The following is a 16,636-nucleotide window of genomic DNA, read 5'->3' as shown; positions in this document are numbered from 1 at the left end:
TAGGGTTTCAGGATTGTTGATTCTCTGTTTGGCTTAGTTTTTCAGATCTTTGTTGTGGAGGGACAACGTGGTGCTTCTGCCTAGACCGCCATCTTGCCGGACCTCCTTGATAAAGTTTTTTGATGAATATAAGTACTTAATTTTTAGGAGGTGCCAGTTGTCTAATTTGTCTTCTGTTTTCCGTGAAGTTGCTCTCCTGGGCATCTTGCCCAGGGATGTTGTTTGCTGCTGTCTCAAAAGGTCCATGCTGTGCCAGGCCAGCCGGTCCTGCATGAACTCTCTGAGAATCTGTGTGTTTCTGCTGATTTAGCTCTCTCTTTCCAGTCTTCAACTTTCCCTTTGATGTTTAGGGATCCAACATTGTTTGTATCCATTTCACTTGGTTTCTCAAGGTTTTGTTGTAGGAGAACTTTAAGGTGTGTCTATCCAAGCCACCATCTTCTTCCTTCTATAGAATCTTTGATCAAAATGTTCAGTAGTGGTAACCAGAAACTTTCCAGTTCTTCTGGTCTCATGGCCAAGGAGGCAGTTGTTCTTGGATACAATTAGCCACATATTCTATTTCCTCCTTCTGTTCCTGACTCTTCTTCTTCTGTTGCTCCAGGCAAATAGAGACCAATTATTGTGACTTCGATGGCCGCTTGCAATCTTTTAAGACCCCAGGCACTACACAACAAACTAGGAGGTAGAACAGAAGCGCCAAACACAGTGGTAGGCCAGTTATCTGGGATAGCCCATGAAACTGTGACCCTAAACCTCCCAACCAAGAAACCAAATCCCGCAAGGTGTTTGGTTATACATAGGCAGCCTCAGCAGCTACTCTTTTTTTTGGACATTGTTGTAAATATGTCTATCACACAACTTTGCCAATTCAGCTTTGTACAAGTGTACAACTTATTGACAACAAGTACATTAATCGGCCGTGTAGCCCTACCTTTAATCAATGCAATTTTTCCATCACCATAAACCAAAACTCAGAACTCCATAAGCTATAACCCCTCCTTTCCCTCCCTCCCACCCCTAAGAAACTAAGAAACATTGTTCCTCTATATATTTGCCTGTTCTTGTCTTTTTATATAAGTGAGGTCACTTTTTTGGTTGACTTATTTCACTCAGCGTAATGTCTTCAAGCTCCATCCATATTGTAGCATGCGTTAAGATTTCATTTCTCTTTCTGGCTGAGTAGTATTTCGTTGTATGTATGTACCATATTGTGTTTATCCATTTATCTGTTGTTGGGCATTTAGGTTGCTTCCATCTTTTGCCTATTGTGAATTGTGCTGCAGTGAACATTGCTGTACAAGTATTTATTTGAATCTTTGCTTTCATGTCCTTTGGGTATATACTTAGGAGCGGAATTGCTGGGTCATATGTTAATTCTATTTTTAGTTTTTAGAGGAACTGCCACATTGTTTTCTGCAACAGCTGTACTATTTTGCATTCTCACCAGCAATGTATAAGGGTTCCAGTTTTCCCCCATCCTCGCCCACATTTTTTATTTTGTGTTTTTTTTTTTTTATTATTATTATTATTTTTATTTTAGCCATTCTGGTGGGAGTGAAATGGTATCACATTGTGGTTTTTAGTTGCATCTTTCTGATGGCTAATGACGTTAAGCATCTTTTCATTTGTTTGGTGGCCATTTGAATGTACTCTTTGGTGAAATGTTTGTTCAGTTCCTTTGCCCATTCTATGATTGGGTTATTTGTCATTTTGTTAATTTGTCAAAGTTTTATACAGTGAAACATGTGAGAGCTGGAACTTGATGGGACTGCCTTGTTTTTCCAGATTTTGCTGGTTTTCTGTGTGAGAGGGTACAGTCACCACTTTTCTATCGCTTTCTGTTTAGTGGGAAATATTTGAGTTTTCTTTCTCTGACAGGTTTTCACCTTACATGAGTTCTGGCTTTCACAGTTTTTACTATATATATTTTGATTATTAGATTTTTATTAGATATATGATTTCCAAAGATATTCTCCCAGTTTGTAGCTTGTCTTTTCACTTTTTTTGGTAAAGTCTTTTGATGAACAAAAGTTTTTAATTTTTATGGGGTCCCATTTATTTTGTCTTTTGCTGTTTATGCTTTTGTTATTATATTAGTTAATCCATTGTTAAAATCTAGGCCCAACAGTGTTGCCCCTGCATTTTCTTTTAAGAGTTTTATGGTCTTAGTTTTCACATTTAGGCCCTTAGTACATTTTTTATTTGTTTTTGTGTATTATGAGAATCATGTATCCTGTTTCACTTTTCTGCGTGTGGAAATCCAGTTTTCCCAGTACCATTTATTGAAGTGACTTTTCTTTATACATCAAATGGACTTAACACCTTTGCCAAAAATCAGTTGACTATAGATGTGTGGGTCCCTCTCCACTTCTTATAAAAACCTGCTGCTGTTGTGTTGATCCTGAGTCATAGTGATCCTATAGGACAGAGTAGAACTGCCCCATAGGATTTCCTAGGAGCAGCTGGTGGATTCTAACTGCCGCCCTTTGGGTTAGCAGCAGAATGCTTAACCACTGTGCCACCAGGACCACTTCTGATAGTAGTTGTTTATTTAGGAAGGTTGGAAGTTGTGAGAGAGAATCAAGTACTGCGTAAATTGACTCTTTCTTTCGTGCTTCTTTGGGACAATAGTTTTCCTTGATGCTCAGATACCATTCTGTTCCTTGAAGATTTATGCATTTTTCTGACTTACTGAATTTTTTGTAAGCCTAGGATCAGCTACATGAGATACTCTTATATTGTTTTACATCATATAAGTTCACTTGTTTTTATGCTTTCTACAAATTGATTTATTGATGTTTCTAATGTCCTAGATTTATTTAAAAAAAGAACTTCTTTGTCACTTTTGTGTATATTCTGGGCATCAGGTCAAATATTTTAAATGCTTTTTTATCCTTTGTTAGCTGGAATATAAGCAGATCATTGGAATCAATTATTTCTTCTCTCTTTTGAGATTATATGGATTTTTATGACTATTTAATAGTAAAGAGTATTTTTCTATTTAATAACTGCTGTTTTTCTACATGAAGCGTATTTTCTTCTCTCAAAGCAAAGATCTTCAGGTAAAATAATACTTCTTTCTTTGACATAGTGAAAATCATTTCCTAGAAACTACTAAATTTGTATATGTTCCTTGTCTAATACCCCTCTCTTCTCCATTTTTCTTATGGAAGTAAGATGACACAATGCTTCTAATTAAAGATATTCTTCCTTAATCATATAACTAAAACCATCAGTAATGGATTTGATTTTTTCTTCATGTAAGCATTAAACATAGCTTGGTTTCTTCTTGAATACTCAGATCTTACAATTTTTAACCTGGATTTTGGATCTTTGACTTTTCAGTCTTCCAATTTCTCATCTCTCCCATTTTTAGATGAGCTCCATATTTATATTTAAATTTTAGTAAAATTTTAAACAAATTTTTGTTTTTAATTTTTAGAGAACTTCCTAAATTCCAGTGTGTTTATGTTTTTGTGGAGGATTGACCTGGGGAATGATGTTTTTAATTGACTTAATATCATGTAATGAATCCGTTTTCAGAATTATGCTTTAAAACTTTCCCAACTCCTCAGTGGTTTCCTAGAAACATTTTTAAAAGATAAGTTTAAACAATTATGTTCAAATAAAAATAGAAGCATGTTGAATGAAAGTGTAAGAAATTGTAGAGCTGATATTCTTAAGAACCATGTATCATTTACAAGTGAGTCATAGTATTGTCATTGAAGTATTATTTAGAAGTTATAATTCATGAAAGTCAAAAGGCTGTTCTTGCATTTCTTCTGTAGATTTTTTTTATACAGTTAATCTATATGAATTTTCTGTATTAAAAAAGTTCTTTCTGATTATCTCTTTTTGAGACCTATTTCACCTGGAATAACTAGTTAGAAAGTAAAACTAGTAAAAAGGCTTTTTACTAGGCATACCTCTGGGAATCTGGGAGCAGTCTAGACTGCTTAGATCTGAAAAGAAGAAATGATATTGAAGTGATCAAAGTGAATTCTTCGTTCTAATGCCTTACACCTGGTGCAGTTGTAGAACTGTCAGTAGCTCAACTGTATTTATAAATATCAGAGCAGGATGTGGCAGATGGTGATGCAACACAGAGTCTCCTCAAACTTTCTGTCATTAAAAATGGGGTGCCTACTACCACCAATTTTAAGATTAATGAATAATTTCAAGCAACATGGGTCTTGCAAAATAAAGTAGATTATTCAAATCAATTTCTCCTTTCAGTTTTTAAAAAATTTAAATATGAATTAACACCTCCCTGCTTTAGGGATCTTTTTCCTTATTAAATTAGATCATGAGAGATTTTCATGGCTAAAATATGCTGAAGAAAGCAGTGTTTGATTGTCCTAATTTCTATTTTTAATGTTTGTAACATTTTTCTAAGTATCAGATTCTTTAATGTGAAGTAAAGTCAGTCTCTTTCTTGTCCTTTTTTTCTTTCTTCTTTTCTCTTTTCTTACTTTTCCTTGCTTTTTTTTTTGGCCTTTAGACATTATTTTATACTTCATATTAAGAGACTGTATTACCACTATTAGTAAAACATGCTTTTAGTTTTTTCTCAGTCTTTATAGTTCTGCTTTAAGGTTGTCTATTATTAATCCACACACATTTCACAGTCATCCACTTCTGAAAGATTACACCTCTACTGTTGTGGCTCTTAATGTGGCACATTGTCACAGGGTATGGCATTACATAGAGAACAGAGATTGCATTTATCCTGCCTAAGAGCAAAGCAAACAGAGCAGGTAGGAAATACTAGAATTGACAGGGTCTAATGTCATACAGGTGATAAAATTCTTGCCCAAATTCCATTTCTTATCATTCTATCTTGGAATTAGAATTTACAAACTTTTTTTTTGGTTTTGGTCCCATGGTTGATATATTCATGTATTTGAACTGAAAAACGAAGTCAGATTTTTTCTGAAAAAAGAGTATAAAAGTGTGATTTGTTTAGTTGGTTGGACAAGGATGGTCTTTTCCAATTAGATTATATGGTGGTACTCTCAGCTGTCATGTTTTAAAAGAAAAGCTTTTCTAGAGGATTCTGTGTTCTTTGATAACTTTGATGGTGAGATATTTTAGGTAACAAAAGCCAAATACTTTAAATTCTCTCTTAACAAAGTGGTTAGGGACAAAGAGGATATGCTCTGGAGTTAAGCAAAGCTGTGCAAGTGTAAACTTGGATAAGTCACTTAACCTCTTCAAGCTTCAATTTTCTCTTCTTTAAAATGGGAATAATCTTTATTTTATAGGATACTTTTACGAGGTAATTTTCCCAAAATAATAAAATCATGACTCTCACAGGTATAAAATGAACACGTCAAAGATTTTATTTAATTTGTTAATTATAATGCGTGAAGTAGCAAGTTGTGACACCCATTTTATTGGAGAATTCAAAGAGCAGAGAGAGATATATGTAGTTCCTGAAATGAATTTAGTAATAGATACAAAAACTATAAAACATATTAATAATAAGGAAAAGGAGCTGCAATATAATCAACTCTAGGTATAACGTACAAATAAGTCTTCGGTACACTTTATTTCAAATAAAACTTTTAAATATTTTCCTTTACTAAAAATAAATAAATAAATAAAGATATAAAATTGACTTTTTTGACTGTGCAGCAGAGTACGGGGATTCAATTATCCATTCATGGCTCAGAATTTATTTTTTCTGTAGATGAGAATTATTGCTATCATTAATCTACAGTTTATAGACTCATAGCTCAAAGATGTTGAAAGATGTAAATTCCATAGAATCAGATAATCCAGAAGGGTATGCTCTAAATAATGCATAGGTTTCCACTGAGGATGCTCAAATCTTTTTGGTCCTTTTCAAAATCTTCCACAATTCTTCCTGACAATACCTTCCTCAATTTAATGGGTTGTTAGAATTCAGTGATACAATATGAACAAAACACTTAGCCCAGTACTTATACATAATAAGAGCTAAATAAATTATAGCTATTATTATTACATTACGAGAAATTTATATGGCAGGCATTTTACATTAATTGAATTGAGCTAAATCTGTAATTCCAGCGATTTGATGAGAATGCGTTTAAAGCAATAAAATATACCAGGCATTCCTTCCTTCAGAACTGTTTATCTCAAATCTAATTCCCTCAGAAATAAAAAATAAAACAGTGGGGCCCAAACTGGTCAATAGATTAGTTCTTACGGGATTGGACTATTGTGATCCATATTGTTTTTATTGGCTGGTTTTTCAGAAGTAGATCACCAGTCTGTCTGAGTGTGGAAGCTCCACTAAAACCTGCTCAGCATCATAGCAACATGCAAGCCTCCACTGACAGATGATGGGTGGTGGCTGTGCTTGAGGTGGATTTGCCAGGAATTGAACCCAGCTCTCCTGACTCAGGCCACCCACATGGAAGACAAGAATGCTGTCACCTAACCACCACGGCCCCCATGCATTGCTGCTTGTTGTTGTTATTGGCCATCCAGTTGATTCCAACTCATAGAGCCCATGTGTGAAGGTTTTCAAGTCTATGACCTTTAGGAAGCAGATGGCCAGGCCTGTCTTCTGAGGTACCTTGTGGGTTCGAACATTCAACCTGTTGGCTAGTAGTCGAGCACTTAACCATTTGCACAACCCAGGGACTCCTACATTGCAGTTAGGGGTGACCAAATGCTCACGATACCCACCCCCCATTTCTTATCTTTCCTGTTCTCCCTCACAGGCATTGTTGTCCTCCTTTTAGAGTCAGTGACTTCCTATTTTCTAATTTTACTTCTTTACCTTCAGGAGAATGTATTCACATTGATTTATAAACTTATGTCAACATGTACCTGTTTATCCTTTATATCATTATAAAATGAAAGGCCTGACCTTCTGTTAATGGAATTTGAAATATTTGCAAAGGTAAAGTAGGCCAAGGTAACTTTTTTCTGGTCTTGAAATTAAACTCTGGTTATATCTGGCCCTAACAATAAATATGTGTACATGTATACATGGATGGTGGTGAGGTGAAATGAAGTGGCCTAAGGAAGCCTAGGATAATCCCTTTCTCATTCTTCTCTGCATCCTGAATCCTTCCCATATAAAGCATTCACAGTCTACTATGTAGTGGTACTATCCGTGGCTTCGTTTTCATAGACCTCACTTGGTAGTTATCACTCTCCACCCCATCATGCTGAGAATTAGCAATTCTGCAGTGAACTTTGCAAAAAAGGGAAGAGGAGGCTAGCTGGATGGCTGGATGTTAGCTCTGCACTGAGAAATTCTATTCTTAGTAGGAATAGCAGGTGGGTTGCAGGTGGTGTATAATTAAAGAACCTTGTTTTTTAGTAGGAGCCCTGGTGGCACAATGGTTAAATGCTTGCCTGCTAACCAAAAGTTTGGCAGTTTGAACCCGTCAGTCACTCCACGGGAGAAAGATGTGGCAGTCTGCTTCCATAAAGATTTACAGTCTTGGAAATCCTATGGGGCAGTTCTGCTCTGTCCTATAGGGTCACTATGAGCCGAAATCATCTTGATGGCAAAGGGTTCGTCTTTTGGTATCTGAGTGTTTGTATGGTGATTTCACAATATGTAACAGAGAAAACTATGAAAACTGATCAGAATTTTAGAATTAGAGATCTGACATAATGATGAAAGAAACTTAAAGAGATTTGATTTTATAAAAGCAATACCAGTTATAGTCCTTTATGATTTATGCAAATACGAACAATTACACTAATCAGATTAAATAGATCAGATTACTTTTTAATGTTTTTAAGAATAGTAATCTATATATATTTATTGACCTCTATGATTTTTGTGCTTTATGTAACAGTTGTCACCTACTCTCATATAAAAAATCAAATGATATGTTTTTCACATAGACTGACGTAAGTAACATAGGATATTAACATTTGAAATATTTGAGGTATTAAAAATATTGAGAAACTGAAACGTAATATCTCTGTAAAGAGTTTACATAAATGTTTCAAGTGCCTTAAATGATGAAAGATTTTTTTAAACTTTAAAATATATAGAACACTTCTTTAAATTATTAAAATTGGGTTATTTTCCCTTCCTAAAACATAGATTTAATCCTACACTGAAGAAAACTTTACTAACGGTGAAAGATGATAGTCAGTAATCACATAGTCAATGATTTTTTTCTTTTTCTTTTTTTTAAAGCAGGAACTGTCAATTATTGACTATTCCCTTTAGGTCCCTAAGGGATGCATCTTAGTTGGCTCTCCACTGTCAGCCTCTCCATCGCTAACTTCCCGCTTCACAGCCAGTGTAGCAGCTTACTCAGCTTTGTTAGCTGCTATCTGCTGTTAGGCCTCTCTGCCATTGGGATTCTCTGCCTCCAGCTCTCCACTGTCTGCCTCTCTGCTGCCAGCTGCCCCATCTCACAGGCAGTGTAGCAGCTTGCTCAGCTCTCTTAGCTGTTCTCTGCTGTCAGGCCTCTCTGCTGTCAGCCTCTCTGCTGCTAACTGGCCCAGCTCATAGCCAGTGTAGCAGCTTTGGGACTACTTGGCTCCCATGTGGCTCTGCTTCTCTGCCAGCCCAGCTCTTAGCCAGCATCTCTCTCTCTCTCTGAACCTAGATGCCTCTCTAAACCTCTGCATTTCAGCCATTTATATATCCCGATCCTCATCAGTTACAAGGTGTGGCCTCCCTCAGCCGACCAGCAATCAACGAATCCTCAGTTACCCATGAGATATCAATCAACTCAGGTCTTGTTAATTACCAGGCAAATATATGGAACCATCAGGTTGTTTAAAGCTTATCCAGGAAATGTGAATCAACCCAAGAAATCCTCTAGGCAAAAGTAACAAACTCTCTGGGAGCCCTCTCCCCACTAAGTTTCTTCTCCAAAGAACTAGTGCAAAGGTAACTCTTCAAGGATTAGGGCAAAAATCTCCCAAGCTCTTTTGCCAGAGAACCAAGGCAAAAGTCTACATAAAGGAACTTATTTCAGCATAGATACATAGTGAAAAGTAGTTTTTTTTCCTGTCCTCTTACTCTCCTTGCCCAGTTCACTTCACTAGATTTAACCAGTTACTTATATATCCTTTCAGAAATACTCAATTCCATTATAACCATGTGCATATCTATTAATGTACATTTCATTACTATGTTAGCATACTGTATATACATTTTTCTATCTTGGATTTTTTCCCCCCTTAATATACTTTAGGGGCCCTGGTGGCACAGTGGTTAAGAGCTTGGCTGCTAACCAAAAGGTCGGCAGTACAAATTTGCCAGCCGCTCCTTGGAAACCCTATGAGGCAGTTCTACTCTGTCCTATAGGGTCACTGTGAGTCAGAATCAACTTGATGGCAATGGGTTTTTTTTTTTTTTTAAATATATTATCATGGAGATTATTCCATAGAAATACAAAATAGATCTGGCTAATTCTTTTCAATGGCTATAATAGTCCATTCTGTAACAGTATCATAATTTGTTCAATGAATCACCTATTGTTGGACATTTGGAAGATTTACAGATTTATTGAGTCCTGAGTACACATGTCATTTTCCACCTGTGTAGGCATTTCTTTATAGTATATTCCTAGAATTGAAATTGCTGGTTCAGAGGGCATAGGCATGGTAAATTTTTATAAAAGTTGCCAGATTTTCCCCATGAAGGCTTTACCGATTTTCATTTCTAAATGAACTAAAGGAATGTTCACCAGTTCAGAGGGTTATCAATTAGAATGTTGTTTGCCAGTATAATAATGTGAAAAAATAATACCCCATTGGAAGTTTTCATTATATTTCTGAGGATGAAATGAATTACTTGGATAGAGTCAGTTATTTTTCAGCAGAAGTAAATTGCCAAAATTCACTCTAAAAGAAGTAGAAAACTTGAATGGATCAGTGCTCGCACAAGAAATAGAGCAGGTTGTTAAAGGCTTCCTCCCTCAAAGAACAGTAGTCCTAGGCAGCTTCACAGGAAAAACACACCAAATCTATAAGGAGCAGGAAAGTCCCAGATATTTCTAAACCATTCTGCAGCATACAAAAAGAAAAAAAGCTTCCAAATTCTTTATGAAACTGGCTTCACATTGAAACTATAACCCAACAAGCATAGTAGAAACAAAAGAAAACAAGAAAGCATAAAATTAAGAGAAAACTACAGATTAATATTCTTTTTGGCTGTTATTGTAAAAATTTCAAATAAAATATTTGGAAATAGAATCCATTAGTGCATTAATAGTAGATGATAACAAGCTGGGTTAATTCTGGGAATGCAAGGATGGCTCAATATTAGAAAACCTACTATTTTGGTCAAGTATCAATAAAACAAAGTTGGATCTTCCCTGTAGATGCCGAAAATGCATCCATTCATGAATATATATATATATATGTATATGTGTGTAAGTGTGTGTGTGTGTGTGTATATATGTATGTGTATATATATATATATATATATATATATGCCTTTAACATAATTTATCTCTCTAAACCCCTATGCCAGCATCATATGTAATGCATAAAAACTAGACATGTTTTCATTAAAGTCAGGAATAAGAAAATAATTTCTACTATCACTATTATTACTTAACATTGTACTTACATTGCTAGTCAACCCAGATATATAATAGAAAGTTAAGTATAAAATACAAAATTAGAAGTAGAGAAATAAATCAACACTATCTTTGTTAATTGTATTGTGGAAGACTCTACAGAATGAAGTGAAAAACTATTACAAACAGAAAATCAATAAAGTGTTTGGATTTAAAATTAAAATATTGAAACAAGTTAATAGGCTGTATATACAAATTATAAACCCAGTTTACAATAGCAAACAAAAGGATAAAATACATTTTGGACAGATATTCTTTTTAAACCTGTTTTCTGTAATCTCTGCTCCCTCTTCCCTTCACCTCCATTTATGTTTCCTTTTCTATTTAAACTTTCTTTTTCCTTCTTTTCCCATTGCCAAGTAATTTTATGCATTCATAGTTTTGAGCTACAAGAATAATATCAGAGAATATATGGCTAATATTTTGTATCACTATTATGGCTTAGGTCTAAAAGTATATCAATAAGCCAACTATGTTTTATTTTTTATAGATGCAGGGAAATGGCTGAAATTTAATTTTATATACTCCAATGTGTTTTGGAAGTTTTGAATCATGCTTCTAGTTTTGAAAACTCCTTTTGATTTTTATTACACAAAAACATGATGCTCTTAAATAAATAGAGAGATGATTATACCAGTCACTTTACTTCGATTGAAACAGCAAGGCCAAAAAAACTTAATTGTGTTTCCCAGAAAAACGACAATATAAAATTGGTGGCTATACTATATAACGTTAGCCTGTATTTCTATTTCTTTAACTTCACATCGCGTACTGCTTTTAACTGGATCGTATTTCTTAAGTTTTACTTTAATAGTAATATATTTTGCTACTGTAAAAATCACTATATAACATGATTAGTAATATTATACTCTATCAAGCTTATGTTCTCTTAAAATTGTTGATAACTATCATATAAAGGGTATATGTGTTTGTTTATGTAGTTATGAAAGACACTTATGTGATTGTGTATCTTTTTATTTAAGAACAAAATATGCTTCTATTGTTTCTATTACCAGTTTTTTCTTTTTTCATAGTATAGTACAAAGAACTGTGTTACGATGGTGAGACTATGAAAAAGATAAATTTATAGTTATCTCCCAGATCTGCTCTAGAGTCTATTACCATCTGGTCTCTTTGGAGACTATTATAATTATTCATGGGGATGTTTTCAACACAAAAAAGCATGGTTTGTGTATTGGCAGAAGGAAAAAAATACCAGTGGTTTAAACCATATGTAGTTTTCTTGGAGTGTGAGGCAAGGGAAATGCGCTGAAAGACTACTTAGGAATCGTCAGTAGTGATGTGATTTGTCTCTTTTGTCAGAATCTTTCATAATGAACAAAATATTGCACACCAAGAAAAACTGAACGTAATAGAAAAAGAACAATAGCTCCATTTGGAGTGTCACTGTTAGTATCTTCATTTTAATCAGTAAAATGAATAAGGTCTCAGATGAGTCTTAGTGTAAATCTCAAAAACAACATGAAGCATATATGTCAAACTTTGAGGACTTTAAAAATAAAAACATTCATGTTAAAATAATTCTAGGCTTGAACAGTGGAAGAATGCCTTTGTTAAACGTATTTGTCTGAAATTTATGCAAAAACATTATTTAAAATAATTTTACATGCACCATGGCCCTGTTTCCTCTTAAGACGTAGAGGTAGTTTACAATGTTTCTTAAACTTAAATTGGTTTAATAGTAAAATAAAAGCAAATATCTTTTTATTCTTCCAATCTAAGAGTTAGTTGGAGAAAAGCCTATAAAAAATGAGATGACAAATGAAAATTTGAAATCATCTATTTTTATTCAGCTGTTTTAAAAGAAAAATGCCTAGTGGGCTGGGAATATACAGGAAATTTAAATTTGTGATTGAGAATAACAAATGCATTTGTGGTTTAAAAAAGAAATACCAGCATGTCACATTAAAATTATAGTATCTACAGTATTGTATAGTTAGCAGGAAAATGCATTACATCAGGGGATATGTTGCACTTTAGAGAGCCAGTCTGGGGATACGAATGAAGAGTATAACTCCGTAGAAGGCATGAGCATTAATAATCCAGTCAGAGAGGAAGAATTTTGCTGTCTCCCATGTAACATAAAACAGATGTTACATTCTATTAAAAAGCTTCTTAACTAAAATGCGAGTTTAGATCACTGGTCAATAGGAGAACCATGAACAATAGCAATTTAATAATTTTAAGAATTTATCCTATTTGTCAGTTAATATTGGTAGTGGGAGAGAGTGAAGGGAGGTCTGCCAAATGTTTTCCTATTTTGGATAACTTACTTTAGAGATCTGAAAGTCAACGGTAAACTATACTGACTTTTAATGTATTGTGTTTTTACAAATTTAAGCTATTCCTCAAAATTTTTGTTAAATGCAAAAGGACTTAAGAACTGTGAGTCCTGATTTCTTAGTAAGTTTGAATAGGTGGTTTATCTAAAAGTATAATTATTTAACTTTAAAAGAATACTGAAAACATTGTTAACTAGTTGGCAACTGAAGGTAGACAGATGTAGAAAGGGGCACTGGGGATGCTATCATGAAGTCCTAAGTATCTTTTTTTTTTTTTAATATTTACTTTTGTTTTTAGTATTTTTTTTAATTAAGGTATAATTTACATATAGTAAAGTTGATCCTTTTTAGTGTACAGTATTATAAATTGTGGCAAATACATACAGTCCTATAACTGCTACTACAGAGAAGATATAGAACAGTTCCATCACCCTCCAAATTTTCCCCATACCCCATTTGTAGTCATACTGTCCTCCTACCCCAGCTCTTAGCAATCACTATGCTATTTTTGTTCACAGAGACAGTCCTCCTTGCTTTGTGTGCCAAGACTGTGAGTCCCTGACTGCTGTTTTTCCTGGTACATTTCTTGGGTTGTTTATACAGCTGGTAAACTTGAGAGATGAGGTAATGTCTACCCTAGACAAACAACAGGCTTAGTTACTGCTTGCTATAAAATTGGTAGATTCCCCAAGCTCAGTGTTCCTCAACTGTGATACAAACCCACTGCATACATAGCATCCATTTCACCCCTGTAGGTCTTGGGGTAATGGAAACAAATATGCTGGTGCTCTTGTGCCTTACATTGAGTAATAAAATGCTTTGTCTCTGACCCAGGAGCCTCATGTCTTCTGCCAGCATCCATGAAACAGTAACAGGCTAACTTATTAGCTTTTAAATAGGGTAAAGTCAAACCCCATACTCCCAGTTTTCTGTCCTTGTAGTTTTTCCTTTCCATCATTTGATATGAATGAAATAATACAATACATAGCTTTTGGAGTCTGCTTTTTTTGGTTGGGATAAATCCATCTGAAATTCATCCATTTTGTTGTGTATGAATAGTTTGTTTCTTTTTATGGTTGAGTAGTATTCCATCATATGAATGTACTATAGTTTACTGTTCTTCCCCAATTTTTGGCGATTATGAGTAAAGCTGCTATAAACATTTGCTTACATGTTTTTGTGTTAGCATTTCCATTTCATTAGAAGTGGGATTGTTAAGTCATACGTGTATGTTTGAGAGGCATTGGTGGTTCAGCGGTAGAATTTCTGCCTTCCATGCAGGAAACCCAGGTTCAATTCCTGGCCAGTGCACCTCTTGCATAGCCACCATCGCCTGTCTGTCAGTGGAGGCTTGCGTGTTGCTATGATGCTGAACAAGATTCAGCAGAGCTTCCAAACTAAGATAGACTGGGAAGAAAGGCTTAATGATCTACTTCTGAAAATTAGCCAGTGTAAACCCTATGGATCATGACAGTCCAAGCCTGTTGTGCTTGGGGTTGCCATGAGTCAGAGTCCTGACAAGATGGAAGCTAACAACAACAACCTTATAGGGGATTGATGGTCCCACAATAGGTTGCTGGAGCTTTATCCTGTGGAGGAATTCTGTAAAAATTTATCTCAGAATTAATTCACTTGAGGAGTGAGTATGGCCTGCCTTGCCAAAATACAGACAAACAAACAAAACCTCCTTGCCTTCTAGTTAATTCCAGCTGATAGTGACCCTATAGAAGAGACTATACTTAAAAAACAAACAAACTCGTTGCCATCAAGTTGAGTCTGACTCATAGTGACCCTATAGAACAGAGTAGGGTTCGAACTGCCAACCTTTTGGTTAGCAGCCAAGCTCTTAACAACCACTGCACCACCAGGGCCCCATAGGACAGAATACAGCTGCCCCATATGGTTTCTGAAGCTGTAATCTTCACAGAAGCAAACTGCCACATCATTCTCCCATAGGATAGTTGGTTCCAGCTTCCAGCGTTTTGGTTAGCAGCCCAGCATTTAGGCCCCTGCACTGCCTTGCAAAACCTAAAAACCCACTGCCATTGAGTCAGTTCCGACACATAGCAACCATATAGGGTTTCCAAGGCTGTAAATCTCCACAGAACCAGATGACCTCATCTTTCTCCCATGGAACCGCTTGTAGTTTTGAACTATTGCCCTTTTGGTTACCAGTTGATCAGTTTAACCATTGCGCCACCAGGGCTCCTTGCGAAGAGTGTTAATTCCCTGCCTGGTGTTCATGATGGATATAGCAGCTTTCAGCAGTTCAGGGGGGAAAGCCTTAGGCAGAGATGTAAATACTGGCTGTTAGAAGTAATCTGGAGCAAAAGGAAGTGGTTGCGTTTTCATAGGATGTGGGAGGGGCACTGACAGACTCCTAAGTGCCTTTTCTGGGTTGTCATAATAAATAGCTTTAATCAAATCATCTCTTAATGATATTTTCCAAGTAAATTAGATTACATTTTCTACGCTTACACTTGTCTCCACTTTTTATTCATACAGCTTCATTAGATTTTTTATATTTATCACTGTTGTCTTACTATTTTGTTAACCTAAAAGTTTAGTGACTGTACACTTGGAGATATTATTGTCTATTCCTCTTTAGATTGTGTATTAAAAAAATGTTAAATGATAAAAGAGGACATATAAGATGGCAAATAAGCACATAAAGCATTTTCAATATCATTAGCCATCAGAGAAATGCAAATTAAAACCACAGTGAGATACCACTGCATATATATTCAAATATCTAAAATAAAATTACTGTCAATAACAAGTGTTGGTTAGGATGCTGAATCACTAGATCTCTTATATATGACTGATGGGAATGTAAAATGGCATAGTCACTCTGAAAAACAGTTTGGCATTTCTTATCAAATTAAACATACATTTACCATATGACGCAGCAATCTTATTCTTGGGTATATGTCATAAAGAAATGAAAACTTATGTTCATTCAACAACCTTACAAATGTTTGTAGCACTTTTATTTGTAATTGCTAAAAACTGGAAACAACCCAAATGTCCTTCAACAGGTTAAGTGGATTAAAAAAAAAAAAAAAAAGACAAATGAATAGCCAATCACATCTATACAGTGGAATGCTACTCATATTTAAAAAGGAATAAACTATGGATATGCACAAGTTGGATGACTCTCAAGGATATCACAATGAGCCAATCTCAAAAGGTTACATACTGTATGATTTTAATTATATAACATTGAAATGACAAAATCATAGTCATGAAGAATGGTCTGGTGGTTACTGGGGATGTTGGGGATCATGGGGGAGGGAAAAGGGTGATGGATGGGTGTGACTTTTAAGGAGTAACACAAGGGAGCTTCTTTGTGATGATGGAACAGCTCTGTATCTTCGTTGTAGTGGTCGTTAACATGAATCAATACAACTGATAAAATGTCATAGAACTGTACATACACAATACTACATACACACGAGTGCATGTAAAACTAGTGAAATCTGAGTATGCTCTGTAGTTTAGTACTGTACCAATATCAAGCTCCTGGAATTTAAAATTAATATTTGAACATTCAGTAAGTCTGTATATTCATATCCTTTGTATCTTGCTGTTTGTTGTTTGTTGTTAGATACCATGGTAGACAGGGTTCAGCAAAGCTTTCAGACTAAGACTAGCAGAAGATAAACCAAAAACCAAACTCATTGCTGTTGAGTCGATTCCGACTCATAGTGACCCTATAGGACAGAGTAGAACTGCCCCATAGGGTTTCCAAGGAGTGGCTGGTGGATT

General features: G+C 35.2%; 1 protein-coding gene and 1 non-coding gene across 3 annotated transcripts in view; both read left to right on the top strand.

Moving 5' to 3' along the window:
• ADK (adenosine kinase) overlaps window positions 1-16,636 on the top strand; it is a 555,845-nt gene that overhangs the window by 200,219 nt on the left and 338,990 nt on the right. The window lies entirely within an intron of this gene.
• On the top strand, window positions 14,109-14,179 carry TRNAG-UCC (transfer RNA glycine (anticodon UCC)). Its single transcript has one exon. It is a non-coding gene; the product is annotated as a tRNA-Gly (tRNA).

The sequence above is a fragment of the Trichechus manatus genome, unplaced genomic scaffold (genome assembly GCF_000243295.1).
Source record: "Trichechus manatus latirostris isolate Lorelei unplaced genomic scaffold, TriManLat1.0 scaffold00106, whole genome shotgun sequence".
NCBI lineage: Eukaryota > Metazoa > Chordata > Mammalia > Sirenia > Trichechidae > Trichechus > Trichechus manatus.
This window is presented reverse-complemented; position numbering and strand designations above follow the sequence as displayed.